At 49.3% G+C, this 20,903-nt stretch overlaps 1 long non-coding RNA gene across 1 annotated transcript; it reads left to right on the top strand.

Moving 5' to 3' along the window:
• The first annotated feature begins 2,724 nt into the window (after nucleotides 1-2,724).
• Nucleotides 2,725-9,035, top strand: LOC138243238 (uncharacterized). Its single transcript, XR_011192058.1, has 3 exons — nucleotides 2,725-2,799; nucleotides 3,609-3,679; nucleotides 7,994-9,035. It is a non-coding gene; the product is annotated as an uncharacterized lncRNA (long non-coding RNA).
• Nucleotides 9,036-20,903: the final 11,868 nt, after the last annotated feature.

Genomic DNA, 20,903 nt, shown 5'->3' with positions numbered 1-20,903 from the left:
GGACGGAAGACACTTTCCCCAGCTGCTCCATCGTCTTCTCCCTGCGGGAGACCGGCCGCCTGCCGGATCGGGGGGCGCTGTCGCCGGGGCGGGCCGCGGCCCCGACGTCGAGGGGCTCACGGGGGGGGGGCGCCCTGCTCGTCGTTGGCACCGGCGCCGCATTCTCTGCCGCCGCCACCACCGCCACCACCGGCGTCGGGCTGCGGGCCTCACCTGGAGGCAACACACCGGCTTCTTTTAACAGATCACCTCGGGAATCGGGAACAACGGAGCTGTGTGCGGCCGTCTGTACGGAGGGGTTCAGCGCGGGGGGGCTCCGGGCTCGGGTCTGGACCCGGGGGGGGACTGTCTGTGTGGAGTCTGCATGGTCTCCCTGTGTTCTCCGGGTCCAAAGACAGGCTTTTGGGCTAATTGGCTTCTGGGAAAACTGGACCTGGTGTGTGTGTGTCCTGTGATGGACTGCTGTCCTGTCCAGGGTGTGTGAGTGAGTGTGTGTGTGTCCTGTGATGGACTGCTGTCCTGTCCAGGGTGTGTGAGTGTGTGTGTGTCATGTGATGGACTGCTGTCCTGTCCAGGGTGTGTGAGTGAGTCTGTGTGTGTCATGTGATGGACTGGTGTCCTGTCCAGGGTGTATGAGTGTGTGTGTCTGTGTGTCCTGTGAGGGACTGGTGTCCTATCCAGGTTGTGTGTGTGTGTCCTGTGAGGGACTGGTGTCCTGTCCAGGGTGTGTGAGTGTGTGTGTGTCCTGTGATGAACTGGTGTCCTGTCCAGGATGTGTGAGTGTGTGTGTCTGTGTGTCCTGTGATGGACAGATGGTACCCAGCCTGGACACCCATGAGACACTGGCTTCCTCATAAGACTCTCACGGAGGGCACACTGTCCCTAACCCGGGTCCAGAAGAAACTACAGTGACCTATAATTCCTGCGCCTCGGAAGGGTTTATGACGTCTATGTCCGGCGCCCGCGCCCGCGGACCGGCGGTTCGGCGTCGCGCTCCGCAGCTCGAGCTTCGGTGCGAGGCAGGGCGGGAGGGAGTCGATGTGGCCTCGGCGCCATCTTTGCTGGTGAGTCAATTGTGACCGTTGCGGTACAATAAACCATCAATAAACCTTTTCCCACCCGGCCAGTATTTCTGTTGCGGCCCACGTCCCTTACAATCGACAAACTATAAAAAACAGTAGCCCTTCGCAACATTACACGCCATTTTTTTTTATTTTAAACGTCCGTTAGATACGCAGGTGGCTCGATACCTGTCTTAACCTCGCCGGCGTCTTTATACCGGCAAGTGAATTTTATTTGGGGTCCCTCAGAATTGTGACAGAAATGTCAGTGAACCACAATAAAAAACGAAACTTTTTTTTAAAGGCGATGAATGGATTTTAAGAGTAACCGTGTAGCGACTGACGTAAGGAAAAAAAAAGTTGTCTTTCCCTACGAAGACCTTTTGGTACAGGACTTTCTTTAAATATCAGTTGTGCATAGCGTTTTACAAAAAGTTGATGATGATCTTGGAGATAATTGCAAAGGAAAATTGAGATAACTACCAAAACATTACGTGTGAAACGACAGGACAGAACTTTGAACCCACAAAGAAACAAAGGTATGAAATATTGCTTCGTCATGGGGGGTTGATAATTGTAATAAGTGTTCCTAATTTTCGTAAAGAAATGTATATTATGGGAGTCACACGTGAGATTTAGTGTATATACGTTTCATATTGTGCATATATACGGGGTTAAAAAGTGGAATGAGTATGATTATAAACTCGTGTGTCCTATAATCAGATCATTTTTGAACAAGCTTTGATTAGACAGGTGAAAAACAACATCATAATATATTCTCACGTCTGAATATCAGCTTCTCCCCTCTGGCCAACATTTCAGGGCTCCCAGGTGTAGATCCCAAATTGAAACAAATATTCATTTGTTACCCAGTTAAACAGTTAATAGAAGTGAGTGACCAGGATAAATAAAGGTGGGTCAGTGTAAACTGTTTATTCTGGACCAGACTTCGTCATGTGTGATATGTCATGACTTCTTATATTAAGTTTTATCTTTATATTTAGTTATACATGTGTAATAGATGCGATGTGTGTCCATAAAAAGGTTTCTCCAGGGGAAAATCAAGTTGGTTTTAAAACTGTGTTTCCTTTGTAGGGTACGTTTGCATTCCAAGTGTGGGGTTTTTGCCTTTTTATCATATTTTGGATGTGAATCCGTGGTATTTTTGCTGAGACAAGTTGCCTTTCTTATACGCGGAGGGATCTGCTCGTGAGATGTCCGCTCGGTCCATTTCTGAGCTCAGTATAAGGTGTAGAAAGCATGACTGTCATCATAACCCGCCTCCCACCCAGGTGTGGAATACTGTTGTGACTATTGCTTCAGCAATAACATGCTGATTGCATGTTTCTAGATGGGTATAACAGAGATCTCAACTACTGAGGGGCTGAGCTATATAATTGCTAACACTTATATAGCGCTTTTCTGGACACTCCACTCAATGCGCTGCACAGGGAATGGGGTATCCCTCTACCGCCACCAATGTACAGCCCCCACCTGGATGATGCGACGGGACCCCCCCTGGTCACTCCTCCTCGCTGTGCAGGGGGGGTCCCTGCCTCCTCGTCCTCTGGCCAGGAGCCCTCAGCCAAGCGGGTTCAGCCAGATCATCACTCCATGATCCTTTCAGTATGCTAAATTCCTGGTGTTGTTTTTTTTCTCCCCAGAAATCTGACTGTCCGCCCCACCTCTGCGCTAAGTGGACGATGAAGTCAGGTTCCAGTGTGCCTGGTGTTTACAGGTAATACTTCAGACTGGTCGGCCTCACCTCAGGGTGTCTGGGCGTTTGATATTATACAGTTGCAATGCTGAGATCCTGGAGATCCTGAGTGGTTTCCGGCGTTCATGCGGAAACACAGCCCCACCCTCCCGCAGTGTCCAGTCCGCAGAATTTCCTGGAGACGTGGTCTCGCCGATGGGCGACCCCGCCAGCGAGAGACTAGCTGAGGCAGGATGTTCTGTACGGTTCGGTTAATTAGACGCGCACAGATGTTGAGCTCATCGTCCTTTTAATTGTGCCATCTATGCTAACTGTAGCCGAGATCGAACTATCAAGGTGACAGATCAATAATTTTAAATTAAATAGATGCATGATATTGCTAGCGCTGATGCAAGAGGCAAGTCAGAGGAACTGAACATAGAATGGATAGGAGTCGCAGTGAGTGAGAGAGGAATGAGCTAAATTATTTAAGAGGATTAAAACACTGAAGAACAGGAGACACAGTGAGAGAGAGAGGAGATCACAGAGAATCCCTCAGTAACAAACACACAGGACAGGAGACACAGTGAGAGAGAGAGGAGATCACAGAGAATCCCTCAGTAACAAACCCACAGGACAGGAGACACAGCGAGAGAGAGGAGATCGCAGGAAATACCTCAGTTTTAAGTGCAGACAACCAGACAGGAGACAGAGTGAGGAAGAGTAAATGAAACACAGTAGGATTGATAGGAGACAGGTTATGAAGAGATGGGACACACAGAGATGGAGAGAAGGGAAGCGACAGTTGAACTCGCTGGCGGAGTTAATTGACGCTGCTGTTTCTTTGGCAGATGAAGTCGGGGTCCAGAGTGTCGCTGATGTGGCAGAACCGTCCCAGCTCGGTGTCCTCCCATTCCTGCAGGTCAGTGCCCCTTCAGTCAGACCCTGTGTTCGGGGAGACACACAGGGAAGTCGCACACTGTGAAAAAAGGCTCCAGAGACATCGCTGAACCACAGAATAGCTCCTGAGCATTTGTGCACCTTTTGGAATTCTTCACGTATAGTGAAAGGTGAAAATAAAACCAAGAATGGGTGTCGCGTCTTTACACAGAGGTGGGTGGGGAACAAGCTGCCCAGCCTTGTTGTTGATGCCGATACCCCGGCTTCTCTCCAGATACAGGTGGATTAAATCATGGGTCCAATTAATCACTAACTACCAGACAGGCTTGAAAAACCGAATGGCGTTCTCTCGTTTTTAACCTTTCTTCAGTTCTTAGAAAACCTGCACGCAGAAAAAAAATAATTTGCATTTTTTTACTACTTCCAACAGTCAGGTCTGTGGGTATTTAAATCTGACTAGAATGTGTATAGTTCAAAATCTCTTGTTCACTATCAGTGTTGTTGTTTTTAGTGTCATTCTCATTACTCCTGTGGGTTTTATACTGTGGTAAAGAGTTAAAAAAGTCCTCACTTTGTGCTGCTCTCGGTTTGTTGACGGTGGCGTACTCCACATCACTGTTGGGTAGTGTGATGTCTGTAGAGAACAGGATACGGGTCAATACTTATGTTAACTTATACTATACAGGATAAGACTTACATTAACACCATACTAAACAACAGGGCTCACTGTTCACACTCGTATTGACACTGTACAGACGACAGGACTCACTGTTCACGCTTGTATTCACGCTGGACACAACAGCAGGACTCACTATTATTACAAATGTTTACACTTGTGTTAAAACTGGACAGAGCAGCAAGAAGTTATCATGATGTTTTATTTCTGCTAGTTTAATAGATTGAAGTAAAAGATCCTCACTTTGTGCGGCTCGGGGTTTGTTGACTATGGAGTATTCAACAGCAGTATCTGTCTGTGTTAATTCTGCAAAGAATAAAACACATGTTCTCACCCGTTAACACTGTGCAGAGCAAGAGGGAATTCAATGAGTTTACACTGTACAGAACCGGACTCACTGTTCACACTTGTATTGACACTGTACAGAACCGGACTCACTGTTCACACTCGTATTGACACTGTACTGAACAACAGGACTTGCTGTTCACACTCGTATTGACACTATACTGAACAACAGGACTCACTGTTCACACTTATTGATACTTTTTTGATCAACAGGACTCAGTGTTCACACTCATGTCGACACTTATCACACTCGTATTGACACTGTACTGAGCAACAGGACTCATTGTTCACACTCGTATTGACACTATAGTGAACAACAGGACTCACTGTTCACACTTATTGATACTTTTTTGATCAACGGGACTCACTGTTCACACTCGTATTGACACTGTACTGACCAACAGGACTCACCGTTCACACTTATATTGATACTTTTTTGATCAACGGGACTCACTGTTCACACTCGTGTCGACACTGTTCACACTCGTATTGACACTGTACTGACCAACAGGACTCACTGTTCACACTCGTATTGACACTGTACTGAACAACAGGACTCGTGTTGACACCGTTCACACTCGAATCGACGCTGCTCACACTCGTGTCGACACTTGACACTCGTATCCAGTAAGCCTTTGCTACCGTTATCAAACACAGAAATCGTTATAATTTAATTTTAAAAACATGGCTAAGCATGGGTTTAAAGTGTATTCAACAGTGCAGGTGCATTCAAAGAAATAGAGTTTCCCAAGCCCTCGGAAAGAATTACCATTTCCAAAGATGTCTAGTCTCAAGCATTAACATCCAAAGTACCTGTCTTAGCTGGGGCAGGAAGTTTGCCAAGCCACCTGAAAGAATTACCATTTCAAAAGATGTCTGTTGTAAGCCAGGTTCAATCATTACCATCCAAAGTATCGGTCTTCCCTTGGGGCAAGAGGGTTTCCTGTGTGTCTAGGATGTGTACTTCCCTTAAATAAAGGATGAATATGGGTACCATAGGTATTAAATCTCTCAAAGCTCAGAGTTAAACTAAAAAACCCTTGGTGAGTGTGTTATAACATGGATGGGTATTTATAGTCCAGTGCCTCCTATTTTACTAGAGATTCTGTTTGGGATTCAGAACTCGGGATCAAAATACTCCTAGGTACAGAGTAATTTTCACACCTTCCTGCTACCATGATCAGAGCAGTATTAGATTAAATTTGTCATTTATTGAAAGCCCAGTTTTTAACAATCATTTTCATTTGAACTTACTTTTTTCAAAGAAGGATCTGAGGTTCACTTCTTGAATTAAATCTTTTGACAAGAGGTAAGACTTCTATTTTACATTTAAACCCATGTTTAGCTGTGTTTTTTAGATTTAACTGAACCAATTTCTGTGTGTGATAATGTCCTTTAATTCTGACAACATCACACTAAATTACATGATATAAAACAGCTAATGTTTCTAGAGATAAAGTTTCTGGGATGCTTCTAATTACTTTGCATTACCAGGGACAGTTTAATTCACCTTGTACAGTACTGAAAGACCAAAATGCTTTTTTTAAAAGTTATTTAACATTTTATAGAACTTTGTCTACTATGGCAACATGATGAGCTTGGCCACTTATCTTAGGATAAAGATAGGATAAAGGTTTATCTTTTGCACCTACCTGCCCCCCAGGGAAGGCCAATGCTTTCTACGTTGATGGTTCCCTACAGTAGACTGTACCTTATCTTCAAAGGTAATGTATATTGACCCAAATCAGTTTTGGAATCCAATCTACTGACGAGATGGAGCACATCCTTTTTTCAGGATTTTAGCATCATATGTTTAGTATATTTAGTCCCTAATGCTGAAAGAAATGATCATGGAACATTTGGACACTTTGTGGGCATGAAATACAAAGAAAATCATGTTCTATGGTACAAGATAAATACAAAACTTAAGCTTTTATTTTAATTAGATTTGTTGTTAAAGCATAAGCAATGATTTATTACATTAATATATGTGAAAATAACATTTTAGCATCATACGTTTAGTATATTTAGTCCCTAATGCTGAAAGAAATGATCATTTGTTTAACACGCACGGGTCTGTCTCAAAGGATGCAGTGCTCCTGAAGGCTCTCAAACCCTGCATTTCAGATGCCTAGCTGTATCCCTCACATGTGGCACCTCAGAATGACTTCTAACCTTACCTGTGGTGTCTTCAGTCCCTATTGCTCAATGCATGGTGTACGTACTACATACATGTGTCTTGAGAATGAGGAATGGGCCCCTGAGACAGTCATTTGCCTGTTTCACAAATGATCGTATTTTACTAGAGATTCTGTTTGGGATTCAGATGTGCATTCGGATTTATTGGTACATGCCCAGGGCAGTAAGCAGTCTGAGGATTTATTTCCAGACAGCATAGAGCAGTGAAGCAGTGAAGTAGTGAATAAAGCATAAGCAATCATTTATTACATTAGTATATGTGAAAATAACATTTTAGCATCATACGTTTAGTATATTTAGTCCCTAATGCCAAGGACTCCAGCAGTCTTACAACCACTGCCCTGTTTGCCTCGCCAGACACGATCTCTATTCTGTTGTAATCCACGATGTTCTTCAGGTGATTTATCATGTCCTTCCTCGCCTGTTGAGAGGCCATCCTGATCTCTTCTGCCGTGGCGTGCTTCATACACACCCTCTTCAAATGAGCAGGAAGCTGATCAAAAGTATTCAGGCACATCTTGCACACCAGGGGAATCCTCGTGGGTTCCCTTTGAAAATAAATAATACCATCTGTGTATAGAAACAAGCTAAGACTGATTTCTTAAATTATCCTTAATTTTCTCTCTCATAGTTTGAGCATAATGATTTTATTGTATTTATATAAGAATTGCTCATTGCTCCAAAATAAATAATGGTTTCATAAAAAAGTGAACACTTACTTGGTCTCAGTCACAGACTTTCCAATAGAAGCCATTGTGGAGTTCAGCAACTGCAGGTCCTAGAAGTGGGGAAGGAATTTTAAAAGAGAAATTGAATTACAAAACAGAAGGAATGGCTGAGGGATCACTGAAATATATATATATACAAATTCCAAAGACTGAGTCGATATCTCCTTTAGGTGAGGACAGACTGGATCAAACAAAAACAACATTTGAAGTGAATTGCAAATGTATTGAGTTGTGATGCAACTGTAACTTGAACCTAACATGACTGGGGCGTGCATTTTTGAAATTGCATTTTCACAGCTGAAATATAAAATGAAGCTGATCGCAGTCCAAACTCAAGGTATTGTTGTAAAACTAAATATTCAACATGTTTCTACCTGTCCCTTTTCAGCTCACTCAGAAGTCCACAGCCTGCAGCCTGGTGCCTCTCTGTCTCTCCCCCTCCACACTGCTGGTCCAGTGGAGGTGCTGTTTGATCCTGCAGGATCTGTCCAGTCTCGTATAGTCTTACTGAGCAGCGCAGGGCTCCCTGGCCCCAGGTACGAACAGTGAGTGTCAGTGCAGAACAGCTCTCTGACACTCCGCTCCCTCACTCCAGCTGATCAGGGCAACTACACAGTGAGGGACCTTAAGGGAAGCAGTATCAGCACTGTGATCGTCACTGTGGGCGGTGAGCAGGTCTACAGTAGGGTCACTAGAGGGCTCTATATTCTTGACAGAGTGTGTTCTTCTATCATCCTCTGTCCTGATTGTCTTTCAGCTCACAGAGACACTGTCACCCTGCAGCCTGAAGCCTCTCTGTCTGTCCCTCTGTTCACTGGAGAGCCAGTGGAGGTGCTGTTTGATCCTGCAGGAGGTGGAAACTGGACCTCAGTGTGTTCTGTCCAGAACAGCACAGCCAGCTGTGTCCCCCAGTACAGTTTTTTTATTTTTGATGATTAGCCATATGTTGATTATAATATTGTACATAATGTATAATTTGAACTCGATATTTTTCAGGAGTGAATGATTGTATATTTTCAGAATAAATTTCGAAACCAAATTATTGTCCCTCGATCTGTCTCTCTCTCGTCCTGCTGTCTGTCTGTCCCTGCCTCTCTGTCTCTCTCTTTCAGCCCTGTCTGTCAGTCTGTCTCTCCCTCGATCTCTGTCTCTCTCTCTCCTTCCTCTCTCTCTCTCGGTTTGTTTGTCCTTCAATCTCAATCTTTCTCTTTGCCTGCTGTCTTTCTGTGCCTTCATCTTTGTCTCTCTCTCTCCTTCCTTTCTGTCTGTCTCTCTGTCTGTCCTGCGTTGTCCCAGCTGGGCCTGTCTCCCCGGCTCTCTGCCTTCAGCTCTGTTCGCCGATGTCCCACCAGCCCGTCTCTCTCTCAGCCTGTCTCTTGACTTGCAGGAGGAAGAGGAGGTGGAGACAGCTCCTTCGGCAGGAGAGAGGAAGGAGGTCAGTGCTGGTCCCACCCTGCCTCCTGTCCTGTCTGTGGTGGAGTTTCGCCGTCTTGTCTGTCCCTGGGTCTCAGTGTTTCTCTTTCTTTCAGCCCTGTCTGTCAGTGTCTCTCTCCTCCTCCTCTCTGTCCTCAGTGTGTCTCTCTCCTCCTCCTCTCTGTCCTGTGGTGTCCAGTGGGTCAGTATTAGTGGGCTACACCCAGGCTCACTCACTGCGAGTGTGATCTCAGCAGAGTCTCTGTGCTCTTGGGACACTTGACTCACCTGTCTCTCTCTTTCTCTCCCTGTGCTGTCCCTCTCCTGCCCCCTCTCTCCCTCTTTGGACTCCAGCTGGAGGAGGTCCAATCACCACCTCCTGTGAGACAGAAGAAAAAGGTGGGTAATGCTCTGATCCTCTCTTTATTCCTGTCCAGTGTCCAGTCAGTGTGTCTGTATGAACCCCTCTCTCTCTCAGTGCAGTGTTCATGTACTGGAGTGTCCAGTCAGTGTGTCTGTATGAACCCCTCTCTCTCTCAGTGCAGTGTTCATGTACTGGAGTGTCCAGTCAGTGTGCCTGTATGAACCCCTCTCTCTCTCAGTGCAGTGTTCATGTACTGGAGTGTCCAGTCATGTGTCTTTATGAACCCCTCTCTCTCTCAGTGCAGTGTTCATGTACTGGAGTGTCCAGTCAGTGTGCCTGTATGAACCCCTCTCTCTCTCAGTGCAGTGTTCATGTACTGGAGTGTCCAGTCATGTGTCTGTATGAACCCCTCTCTCTCTCAGTGCAGTGTTCATGTCCTGGAGTGTCCAGTCCGACTCTTAACGTGACTCTCCTGTCTCTGCTTCAGAAGCGCTGGTGCATCTTTTTGAAGTCCCTGAGCTGCATGTCGGTGGAGACAGAAGATCAGGACGAGCCAATGGAAGTGGCGGAGACCGTATCTCAGGAGAGGAAGAGCGAGGGAGAGGAGGAGCAGGCTGCTGGGAAGGACAAGAAGAGGAAGAGGAGGTGCAGGTGAGCAGACAGGGGGGCGCCGCCCGGTCGTGTCTGTGATTCAAGGAGGAGTCTCCTCTTGCTGTTTGATGTCATGGTGACGTCTGTGTCTGTGTCCCTCACACCTGCAATAACAATATTCTTTCCAGGTTCCTTTCCTGGTTCTGTGCCTGCTAAGATCTGGACTGGGCTGTGCTGGACCGGAGCTGAGGGGCCCCAGACTGTGCTGGACCGAAGCCGAGGGGCCCTAGACTGGACTGGACCTAACCTGAGGGTCCCCAGACTGGACTTAATCTGTATTGTAATTTTTGTTCTTTTGTTAAGCATCATTAAAATGGTTTTAAAAAAAATCTGTTTAGCTTTTGGTTTTTTCCCTCCCCCTCCCTGAAACGAACGGAGTCTGTCCTTCTCTTTCATCCCGGAGAGTTTGTGGTTGACTGATTGAGGCCGAGAGCCCTCGTCGTCGGCGTGCCAGCAGTTGGCGGGGATATAGCAGGGGGGGCATCGTGTCCAATACTCCTTGAAACAAGACAGATTTCAAGCCACCTCCGTCTGAAGAGCAGGAAGTCGACCACGAAGTCCAGGGTGTCCTAGGAAGCTCTTTAGCCCTCGTTTGCCCAGCAGCCATCTCACCCTGCAGCTCCCAGCTGGCAGCCCCCTCCCCACTGGAGCCCAGCAGGTGGGAGCTTGGTCAGTACGTGGAGGGGAGACTCCTGGGAAAAACTGAGGTTGCTGCTGGGAGAGGTGTTAGTAGGGCCAGCAGGGGGTGCTCTCACCCTGCGGTCTGTGTGGGTCCTGATGCCCCAGTATAGTGACGGGGACACTGGACTGTAAACAGGCGCTGTCCTTCAGATGAGACGTCAAACCGAGGTCCTGACTCTCTGTGCTCATTTACAATCCCGGGGTGTTTCTGGTGAAGAGTAGGGGTGTTACCCCAGTGTCCTGGCCTGATTCCCCCCCTGGTCTTTACCCATCATGGCCTCCTACTCACACCCCTCTCTGAACTGGCTCCATCCCTCTGCTCTCCTCCCCACTGAGAGCTGCTGTGTGCTGAGCGGACTGGAGCATCATCCAGGTGGGGGCTGCACACTGGGGGGGGGGGGGGGGGGGCTGGAGGGGATCCCCCTGACCTGGGAAGAGCTCTGAGTGGAGGGTCCAGACTTATTAATTATTATTATTATTCGTGCTGCACTGGGCTTCAGTCCTGGCAGTGAGAGGGGGACTCTGTGATCAGTACAGATACTTATGACTGTCTAATAATACACGATAGAAATGGAACACAGGGTAGCGCTGTAGTCTCTTCGAAACGTTTTGAACTGCCAGAAGACGTTTTCACAACCCGGACACGTGAAGGTACAGGTCTTCTCCCATCGTCCGGAGCAAGGTGTATCGTGTCCTGGTGATTTCTCCCGTTTTGAACGGAGTTTAATGTCACGTTTCTACTTTATTAGAGAGAGGCACTGAACATCCTGTGATAGACTACTGTCCTGTCCAGGGTGTGTGAGTGTGTGTGTGTCCTGTGATGGACTGCTGTCCTGTCCAGGGTGTATGAGTCTGTGTGTGTCCTGTGATGGGCTGGTGTCCTGTCCAGGGTGTGTGAGTCCGGGTTGTGATGGACCTGTCCTGTGATGGTCTGCTGTCCTTTCCAGGGTGTGTGTGTGTCCTGTGATGGACTGGTGGATCACAATATTAATTCTCCTCCTTGATTCCCTCCTTCATCGCCAGAGTGAAAGCGGGACACGGCAGTAAAAGCTCAGCCCTGCGGGTGGTGGTCCTCTCGGCCACACGGGGTGCTGTGGCCACACGGGGGGGTTATGTTCAAGTCCCGCTGGGAATCGCACCGACGCGGCGGAGTTCGTGAACGTCCCAGACACCAAAATAACAAGAGAGAGAAAAAAGGTCGTTTTCGGGGTTCAAGAAGCAACCCCGAGATTCAGAGAGTTTCCCCGCTGAGCTTACTCTGCCGAAAACACGCAGGTTTTATTTTTTTCCCGTGCCCCCCCTCACACAGGCCATTTCTGTAGCATGAAGTTGTGTTTTTTTGCGCGGCGGTCGGTGAGGGGCGAAATTGTATTTATTTTTTTCCCACGGTCTGAAACGGCCGGGTGGTGTTGTAGAGAGGTCGACGTGCCTGGTTTTCCTCGTCTCCGAAGCCCGTTTTTTTTGGGGGGGTCATGAGGTCCCACGCAGTGCTCGGAAAAGAAAATGGCGTCTCTTTTCCCAGCAAGACGGGGGGGGGGGAACCCGTGTTTTTTGGACGTGGCGTGGCCCGAAATTTCCGCCCTTGGCCGCTAGAGGGGGGTGGAGTTTGGTCTTTCTTTGACTTGGGGGTCGGGGGGGTGCTAATTTCACTGAACCCCACCCCACGGAAACCCGTGTTGGACGTGGGGGTGCTAAATGCGCCCTCGACGTGATTTTGTCTTTAAATTCAAGTGCAGCTTTTGTAACCCTTGGGCCGGAAACAGCTGGACCCGTTTCCCCTGCCTGTCAGAGGTGGCGACTACCGGGGTCATACAGGGACACCCGGCTGGCCTCTGAGAGTTGGATAAATAACATTTCCACCCAAAAAAAAATGTGGACCCGGCGGCCATTTTTGTTTCGCGGCCGAGCCGTGAGCGCATCGGGGGCGACGTCACGGGGGCGTCACAGTGAGCAGCCTGACGTCACAGAGCGGCGGATTCTAGCGGGGGGCAGCGCCGGAGCTCCGTGAGCTCAGAGGAGTGAAGAGAGAGGAGGAGGAAAGGACTATATAGTGCTTAATAAACACGTGTTTCTTCAAAAAAAGATTTGCGGGTTACTTTGACTTCGATCAAATCACAGTTTCAGCTTCAGATTCGCTCTGAAGTATCCCCGTGAAATCGGTAAGTCGCTCAAAAGCGTCGCTGGCGAGAAATAACAAAATAAGTTGAGAAATAAGTTGTTTTTTTTAACATTACTCCACTCTTATTGGTGTGATCGTGCTGTAAAAAGATATTGAGAGGAGGTGCACCTCTACACAGAGAGTGGCGGGGGTGTGGAACAAAGCCGATACCCTGGCTTCTCTCCAGACACAGCTGGGTGAGCTCCTCCAGTCAGGACAGGAGGCTCTACTGTACACAGAGGGTGGTGGGGGTGGGGAACAAGCTGCCCAGCCCTGTGGTTGAAGCCGATACCCCGGCTTCTCTCCAGACACAGCTGGGTGAGGTCCTCCAGTCAGGACAGGAGGCTCTACTGTACACAGAGGGGGGCGGGGGTGGGGAACAAGCCGCCCAGCTGTGTGGCTCCGCCCCCTCCCCTCCCCACTGTGACTCTGCTTGTCTCGGCAGGACGATGGACCGACAGAGATGCCGCACGGCCGTGCGCGGTCGCAGCAGGACCCGGGCCCGGCAAGGCGTCGTAAGTCCACCCCTCCCGCCCGCCTGCGTCCAGCGTCCAGCCCTCCACCGACTGACCTCTCCGCCCCCAGCAGCGCTCGCTGTATTATAATAATAATAATAAAGCTCCACACTCTGACCCCTAAACTCCTGATACCCTACAGCTCCCCACACTGACCCCTAAACTCCCGATACCCTACAGCTCCCCACACTGACCCCTAAACTCCCGATACCCTACAGCTCCCTACACTGAACCCCACAGTCCTGATGGCCGAGAGGTCTCTGCTTGCTGTAGTGATTGAGTGAGCTCTGTGGACCTGACCTCTGTCTTGTGTCCTCGTTTCCAGCGTCTCCTTGTGGTCCGTCACTTCACCAGACCTGAAGGTGAGATCTGGGGAGGAGACAGAGCACCCACTAACTTTCCTGAGCTGGGTTAAAGGGTTAGACAGCTTCTTACTGTTGGACACACCTGTCCACACTCTTACTGGACACACACGCCTGTCCGGACTCTTACTGGACACACTGTACACACTCACCTGTCCACACTCTCACTGGACACACTGTACACACACACCTGTCCGCACTCTCACTGGACACACTGTAGAGACTCACCTGTCCGGACTCTTACTGGACAAACTCACCTGTCCAGGCGTAGTCTCTGCTCCTCATCCCCCCTGCGTTGTGTCTCCCCCTCTCCCCGCTGGACAGAATCCTGTGGTGTCTTCTTGTCTCCCCGAGCTCGTCCAGAAGCTGGAGAGCGCGGCCGAGCTGCAGCTGGAGCTCCCGGGGTCGCCTGGCTCGTCCCGCTCGGGCTCGCCCGGCTCGTTCCGCTCAGTGTCCCCCCCCTCCGCGCCCGAGAGCCCCCTCCGCTCCCCGCCCCCGGCCCCCCCCTCCGGCCCCCTCAGGCCCCTGCCCGCCCCGCCCCGCCGCCTCCCCTTCTTCCCCGCCATGCCCCTTGAGCCCCCCCCTGCTGCCCGGGGCGGTGCCCCTGCCCCTGCCCCCGCCCGTCCTGCCCCCCATCGCCCGCCCGGCCCCGCCAGGCCCCGCCTGGGGCTCCCCGGTGCGGAGGGCAAGGAAAGAGGCTGAGATGTCTGACAAGGCCAGTGGGGCAGAGTCTGTCCGTCTGTCCTTCTATCCATCTATCCTTCTGTCCTTTTCTCTGTCCATCTGTCCTTTTCTCTGTCCCTCTGTCCTTCTGTCTTTCTTTCTTTTTCTCTGTCCTGTCCTTCTGTCCATCTGTCCTTCTGTTCTTTTCTCTGTCCTTCTGTCCATCTGTCCTTTTCTGTCTTTCTGTCCATCAGTCCATCTGTCCTTTTCTCTGTCTTTTTGTCCGTCTGTACTTCTCTCTTTCTGTCTTTCTGTCCTTCTGTCTGAGTCTCTCTTTTTCTTTGTCTGTCCCTCTCTCCCTGTCTCTCTCCCTGTGTCTTTCCATGTCTCCCTGCTCTCTGTCTGTCCTGCGTTGTTCCAGCTGGGCCTATCTCCTCTGCTCTCTGCCTTCAGCTCTGTTCCCCGATGTCCCGCTAGCCCGTCTCTCTCTCAGCCTGTCTCTTGACTTGCAGGAGGAAGAGGAGGTGGAGACAGCTCCTCCGGCAGGAGAGAGGAAGGAGGTCAGTGCTGGTCCCACCCTGCCTCCTGTCCTGTCTGTCCCTGGGTCTCAGTGTCTCTCTCTCTATCAGCCCCGTCTGTCAGTCTGTCTGTCCCTCGATCTCAGTCTCTCTCTCTCGGCCTGCTGTCTGCCTGTCCCTGCCTCTCTGTCTCTCTCTCTTTCAGCCCTGTCTGTCCCTTTGATCTCAGTGTCTCTCTCTCGGCCTGCTGTCTGTCTGTCCCTGCCTCTCTGTCTCTCTCTTTCAGCCCCGTCTGTCAGTCTGTCTCTCTCTCTCTCTTTCCTCTCTCTCTCGGTTTGTTTGTCCCTCAAACTCAATCTTTCTCTTTGCCTGCTGTCTTTCTGTGCCATCATCTTTGTCTCTCTCTCTCCTTCCTTTCTGTCTCTCTCTGTCCTGTGGTGTCCAGTCAGTGTGTCTCTCTCTTCCTCCTCTCTGTCCTGTGGTGTCCAGTCAGTGTGTCTCTCTCCTCCTCCTCTCTGTCCTGTGGTGTCCAGGCAGTGTGTCTCTCTCCTCCTCCTCTCTGTCCTGTGGTGTCCAGTTGGTCAGTATTAGTGGGCTACACCCAGGTCACTCACTGCGAGTGTGATCTCAGCAGAGTCTCTGTGCTCTTGGGACACTTTACTCAGCTGTCTCTCTCTTTCTCTCCCTGTGCTGTCCCTCTCCTGCCCCCTCTCTCCCTCCTCGGACTCCAGCTAGAGGAGGTCCAATCACCATCTCCTGTGAGACAGAAGAAAAAGAAGGTGGGTAATGCTCTGATCCTCTTTTTACTCCTGTCCAGTGTCCAGTCAGTGTGTCTGTATGTACCCCTCTCTCTCAGTGCAGTGTTCATGTACTGGAGTGTCCAGTCAGTGTGTCTGTATGAACCCCCCTCTCTCTCTCAGTGCAGTGTTCATGTACTGGAGTGTCCAGTTAGTGTGTCTGTATGAACCCCTCTCTCTCTCAGTGCAGTGTTCATGTACTGGAGTGTCCAGTCAGTGTGTGTGTATGAACCCCTCTCTCTCTCTCAGTGCAGTGTTCATGTACTGGAGTGTCCAGTCCGACTCTTAACGTGACTCTCCTGTCTCTGCTTCAGAAGCGCTGGTGGGTCTTTTTAAACTCCCTGAGCTGCGTGTCGGTGGAGACAGATGATCAGGATGAGCCGATGGAGGCGGTGGAGACCGTGGGTCAGGAGAGGAAGAGCGACGGAGAGGAGGACCAGGCTGCCGGGAAGGACAAGAAGAAGAAGAGGAGGTGCAGGTGAGCAGACAGGGAGGCGCCGCCCTGTCGTGTCTGTGATTCAAGGAGGAGTCTCCTCTTGCTGTTTGATGTCATGCTGACGTCTGAGTCTGTGTCCCTCACACCTGCAATAACAATATTCTTTCCAGGTTCCTTTCCTGGTTCTGTGCCTGCTAAGATCTGGACTGGATTGGACTAGTTCGGAGCTGAGGGACACCAGACGACTGGACTGGACAGTCCAGCTAAGATCTGGACTGGACTAGACTGGACTGGAGCTGAGGGACACCAGACTGCGCTGGACCGGAGCTGAGAGACACCAGACTGCGCTGGACTGGAGCTGAGGGACCCCAGACTGTGCTGGACTGGAGCTGAGGGACCCCAGACTGTGCTGGACCGAAGCTGAGGGACACCAGACTGGACTGGACCGGAGCTGAGGGGCCCCAGACTGGACTGCACTGGAGCTGAGGGACACCAGACTGGACTGGACTGGAGCTGAGGGGCCCCAGACTGGACTGCACTGGAGCTGAGGGACCCCAGACTGGACTGGACCGGAGCTGAGGGACCCCAGTCTGTGCTGGACCGAAGCTGAGGGACCCCAGTCTGGACTGGACTGAAGCTGAGGGACCGCAGTCTGGACTGGACTGAAGCTGAGGGGCCACATTCTGGACTGGACTGAAGCTGCGGGGCCCCAGACCGGACTGGACTGAAACTGAGGGACCCCAGACCCCAGTCTGGACTGATGCTGAGGGACCCCAGACTGGACTGTGGAAAACTTTCACATTATCTCCACCTGAGTCCTCAGACCATCTGCATGACCTTGTATTATTAAGTATTATTTTAAGGTCCTGTGATGATCGTAAGATGGGGGGGGGTCACTAAATAAACCCTTGACATTAATCTGTATTGTAATTTGTGTTCTTTTGTTAAGCATCAATAAAATTTTTTAAAAAAAAATCTGTTTAGCTTTTGGTTTTTTCCCTCCCCCCCCACCGAAACGAACGAACAGAGTCTGTCCTTCTCTTTCATCCCGGAGAGTTTGTGGTTGATGGATTGAGGCCGAGAGCCCTCGTCTTCGGCGTGCCACCAGTTGGCGGGGATATAGCAGGGGGGGCATCGTGTCCAATACTCCTTGTAACGAGACAGATTTCAAGCCACCTCCGTCTGAAGAGCAGGAAGTCGACCACGAAGTCCAGGGTGTCCTAGGAAGCTCTTTAGCCATCGTTTGCCCAGCAGCCATCTCACCCTGCAGCTCCCAGCTGGCAGCCCCCTCCCCACTGGAGCCCAGCAGGTGGGAGCTTGGTCAGTACCTGGAGGGGAGACTCCTGGGAAAAACTAAGGTTGCTGCTGGGAGAGGTGTGAGTGGGGCCAGCAGCTCTCACCCTCCTGATGCCCCAGTATAGTGACGGGGGACACTGGACTGTAAACAGGCGCCATCCTTCGGATGAGACGTCAAACCGAGGTCCTGACTCTCTGTGCTCATTTACAATCCCGGGGTGTTTCTGGAGAAGAGTAGGGGTGTTACCCCAGTGTCCTGGCCTGATTCCCCCCCTGGTCTTGTCCCATGATGGCCTCCTAATCACCCCCCCTCTCTGAACTGGCTCCATCCCTCTGCTCTCCTCCCCACTGAGAGCTGCTGTGTGCTGAGCGGACTGGAGCATCATCCAGGTGGGGCTGCACACTGGGGGGTCTGGAGGGGATCCCCCTGACCTGGGAAGAGCTCTGAGTGGAGTGTCCAGAACTGGACCGGGGACACATACCCCTGGACTGACTGGACCGGGGACACAGACCTCTGGATTGACTGGACCGGGGACATAGACCTCTGGACTGACTGGACCGGGGACACAGACCCCGTGGACTGACTGGACCAGAGTCACAGACCCCGTGAACTGACTGGACCAGAGTCACAGACCCCCGGACTGACTGGATCAGAGTCACAGACCCCCGGACTGACTGGACCAGGAACAGCCTGGGATAAATCAGTGAATCGATCTGTGAGATCAGCCAACCCTCTGACAACCCAGCAAGCAATTAGATCAGTCAAAAATCGAGTTAGTTAATGAACAAGTTAGTTGAGTTAGTCAATGATCAATTAATCAGTCTGGGCTGTCAAATGATTTTTTAAAAGCTCTCCCTGCAAAACCAAAGTCAGCTCTCCCACTGGTTTCTGGAGCTGGTGCTGAACTAACGTCTTTCATTCATTGCCAGACTTAACAACATCCAGCACCACCACTCCTGCTCCCACAAGTCACAGTGAGTATGGCTGGAACACCACTTCAAGGGTGTGCACTGGGAACACTGGGTATCCTCTGAACACTGGGCGTGCACTGGGAACACTGGGTATCCACTGAACACTAGGCACTAGGGAACACTGGGCCAGGATGGCTTTGCTGTACCTAATCAAACTCTGTTTCTCTTTCAGACTTTAATAAAAGCAGCGCTAATTGTTCAGGTGAGAAAGTATATAACTTCATTAAGGGTCTCCGACCTCTATATGAATTAAAAATAAATTATATGCTGTTTAAAGGGGACAGCGGGGGCTGAAGTAGACAGGATGGCTGTGCAGGGCGTCATCAAACTCTGTTTCTCTTTCAGATCGTGATGCATGTTGCACTGATTGTTCAGGTGAAAAAGTATATAACTTCATTAAGGGTCTCCAGCCTCTACATAAATGAGGAATAAAAGATACGTTGTTTGCACATTGGTTAAAGGGGACAGAAAGGATGCATTTGTTGTTCCCTGATGTCATGGGCAGAGCCCAGACACAATTATCCCTAAGTGATACTCACAATACTACATCATGCTTGTGTTACATAACGCTCATATTACATTACATTTGTATTTCCTTCAGAAAAACGCAGGATATGTTGGTGGAGACCTATTAAGGGTTTCTGAAGTCTACACTGGGCAGGTCAAACTCTTGCTCAAGATGTCCTCTTCGACAGGAAGCAGGCCTGTGCAAACTGCAATGACCCGAAAGTACGACCTTTATTAAAAATGGCTAATGACGGTAGCTAGCGATTGTTAAACAAGGTAACAGATATAGAAGACAGACAAAAAAAAACACCCTAGATCAGAGAAGGACTGCTTTCCCCTCTGGGTAAGAAAGGCCGACTGCATTTCCGGGGGAGGAAAGCTGCTTTAGAGGAAACACCGGAGAAGCAGAACTCAAACACTGGGAACACTGGGTATCCTCTGAACACTGGGCGTGCACTGGGAACACTGGGTATCCTCTGAACACTAGGCGTGCACTGGGAACACTGGGTATCCTCTGAACACTAGGTGTGCACTGGGAACACTGGGTATCCTCTGAACACTGGGTGTGCACTGTGAACACTGGGTATCCTCTGAACACTAGGTGTGCACTGGGAACACTGGGTATCCTCTGAACACTGGGTGTGCACTGGGAACACTGGGTATCCTCTGAACACTGGGAGTGCACCGAGAACACTAGGTATCGGTGTACAGATGCAGCCATTCAAAATGGGTGAGGTATTTCGCGGCATACCGCGACACGCCCACCGGGGTATCACGCGGTTCACGTGTGTCACGTGACTAACTATCCGGCGTCGCCTTGTAAAACCGCCAGGGGGAGCTTAACCTCTCATGTACAGCATTTGAGCCTTTAATTTTGAACTGTGTATTACAGCATGTTAATCATCAGTCATTAAAATGTTGGTATATTTTATGAAAGCTAGATTGCTCAGTTGGACAAAAGTACACAACCTACCTTTATCAGAAATATTTATGCATCAAAGCCTTTACTGAAGATATTACTAATAGTATTAATAATGGATGACTTTGGACAAGCTGTATACTCAAAGTATAATTTCTTTAGCACATTTGAACAAGCACTTGGAATCTGTCCAAGCCATACTTTGTCAGGCATTTTGTTTTACTTCAACGGGCATAAAACCTTCCTTGCTTTTAACAGGGCGTTTCATAATTTCTAACTACGAAAATGATTTAAAATGCGACACCTATCATTCAACTAGAGCTTAAAATATCACAAGGATCCTCAAGAGCACAGCAAAGAGTGTATTAAAAGACACTTGTATTTATCAACGCTTTCTTTTCTTATGGAACCACTTCAGAGGGGTGTTCCAGGAATCGGCACTTTAAAGAAAAAAATACACACCAGTATTCCATTTCTCCCTAAACATTGTAAGCTTCGAAGTCTTTAACTAACGTGATACCGGAGTCAACAAGCATACTTTTAGAATTTGATTAAAAGGGAATATAATATGGAATCGCGTATCTCAAGAATTTAATAACGGTATGATTATATCCGTGTACTGCGGCAGGGCTGTGTAGGGCTGTTTTGCCTGCCTGTTCATGCGAGCTGTCTTGTAGCCTACTGGTCTAGGTGCGTGACTACCAACTGGCAGGTTGCGTGTTCGAATCCAGCTGGTGCTGGACTTTTCATTTTTATTTATTTATTTTTTAATCGCGTAACATAAACATATTACCGTATGCAAACTGTACTGTATACAGTATGTATATGTATATTTAATGTCTTAACTGTGCCCGTTTAAGTATTGAATATTCATATCTAATTTTACCACTGAAGGGAAATCTTAGTAGCTGAGCATAAAAAAATAGGAGCATACTGTAACGCGTGTGAAGGCCATAAACGATATTAATTTTGGAACATAAACATACAGTATATGGCTGGTCTCGGTACTTTAAAGAAAACATACACGAAACATGGTTTCTTTATGA

This window comes from Lepisosteus oculatus, chromosome 14 (genome assembly GCF_040954835.1).
Source record: "Lepisosteus oculatus isolate fLepOcu1 chromosome 14, fLepOcu1.hap2, whole genome shotgun sequence".
In the NCBI taxonomy this organism is placed as follows: Eukaryota; Metazoa; Chordata; class Actinopteri; order Semionotiformes; family Lepisosteidae; genus Lepisosteus; species Lepisosteus oculatus.
This window is presented reverse-complemented; position numbering and strand designations above follow the sequence as displayed.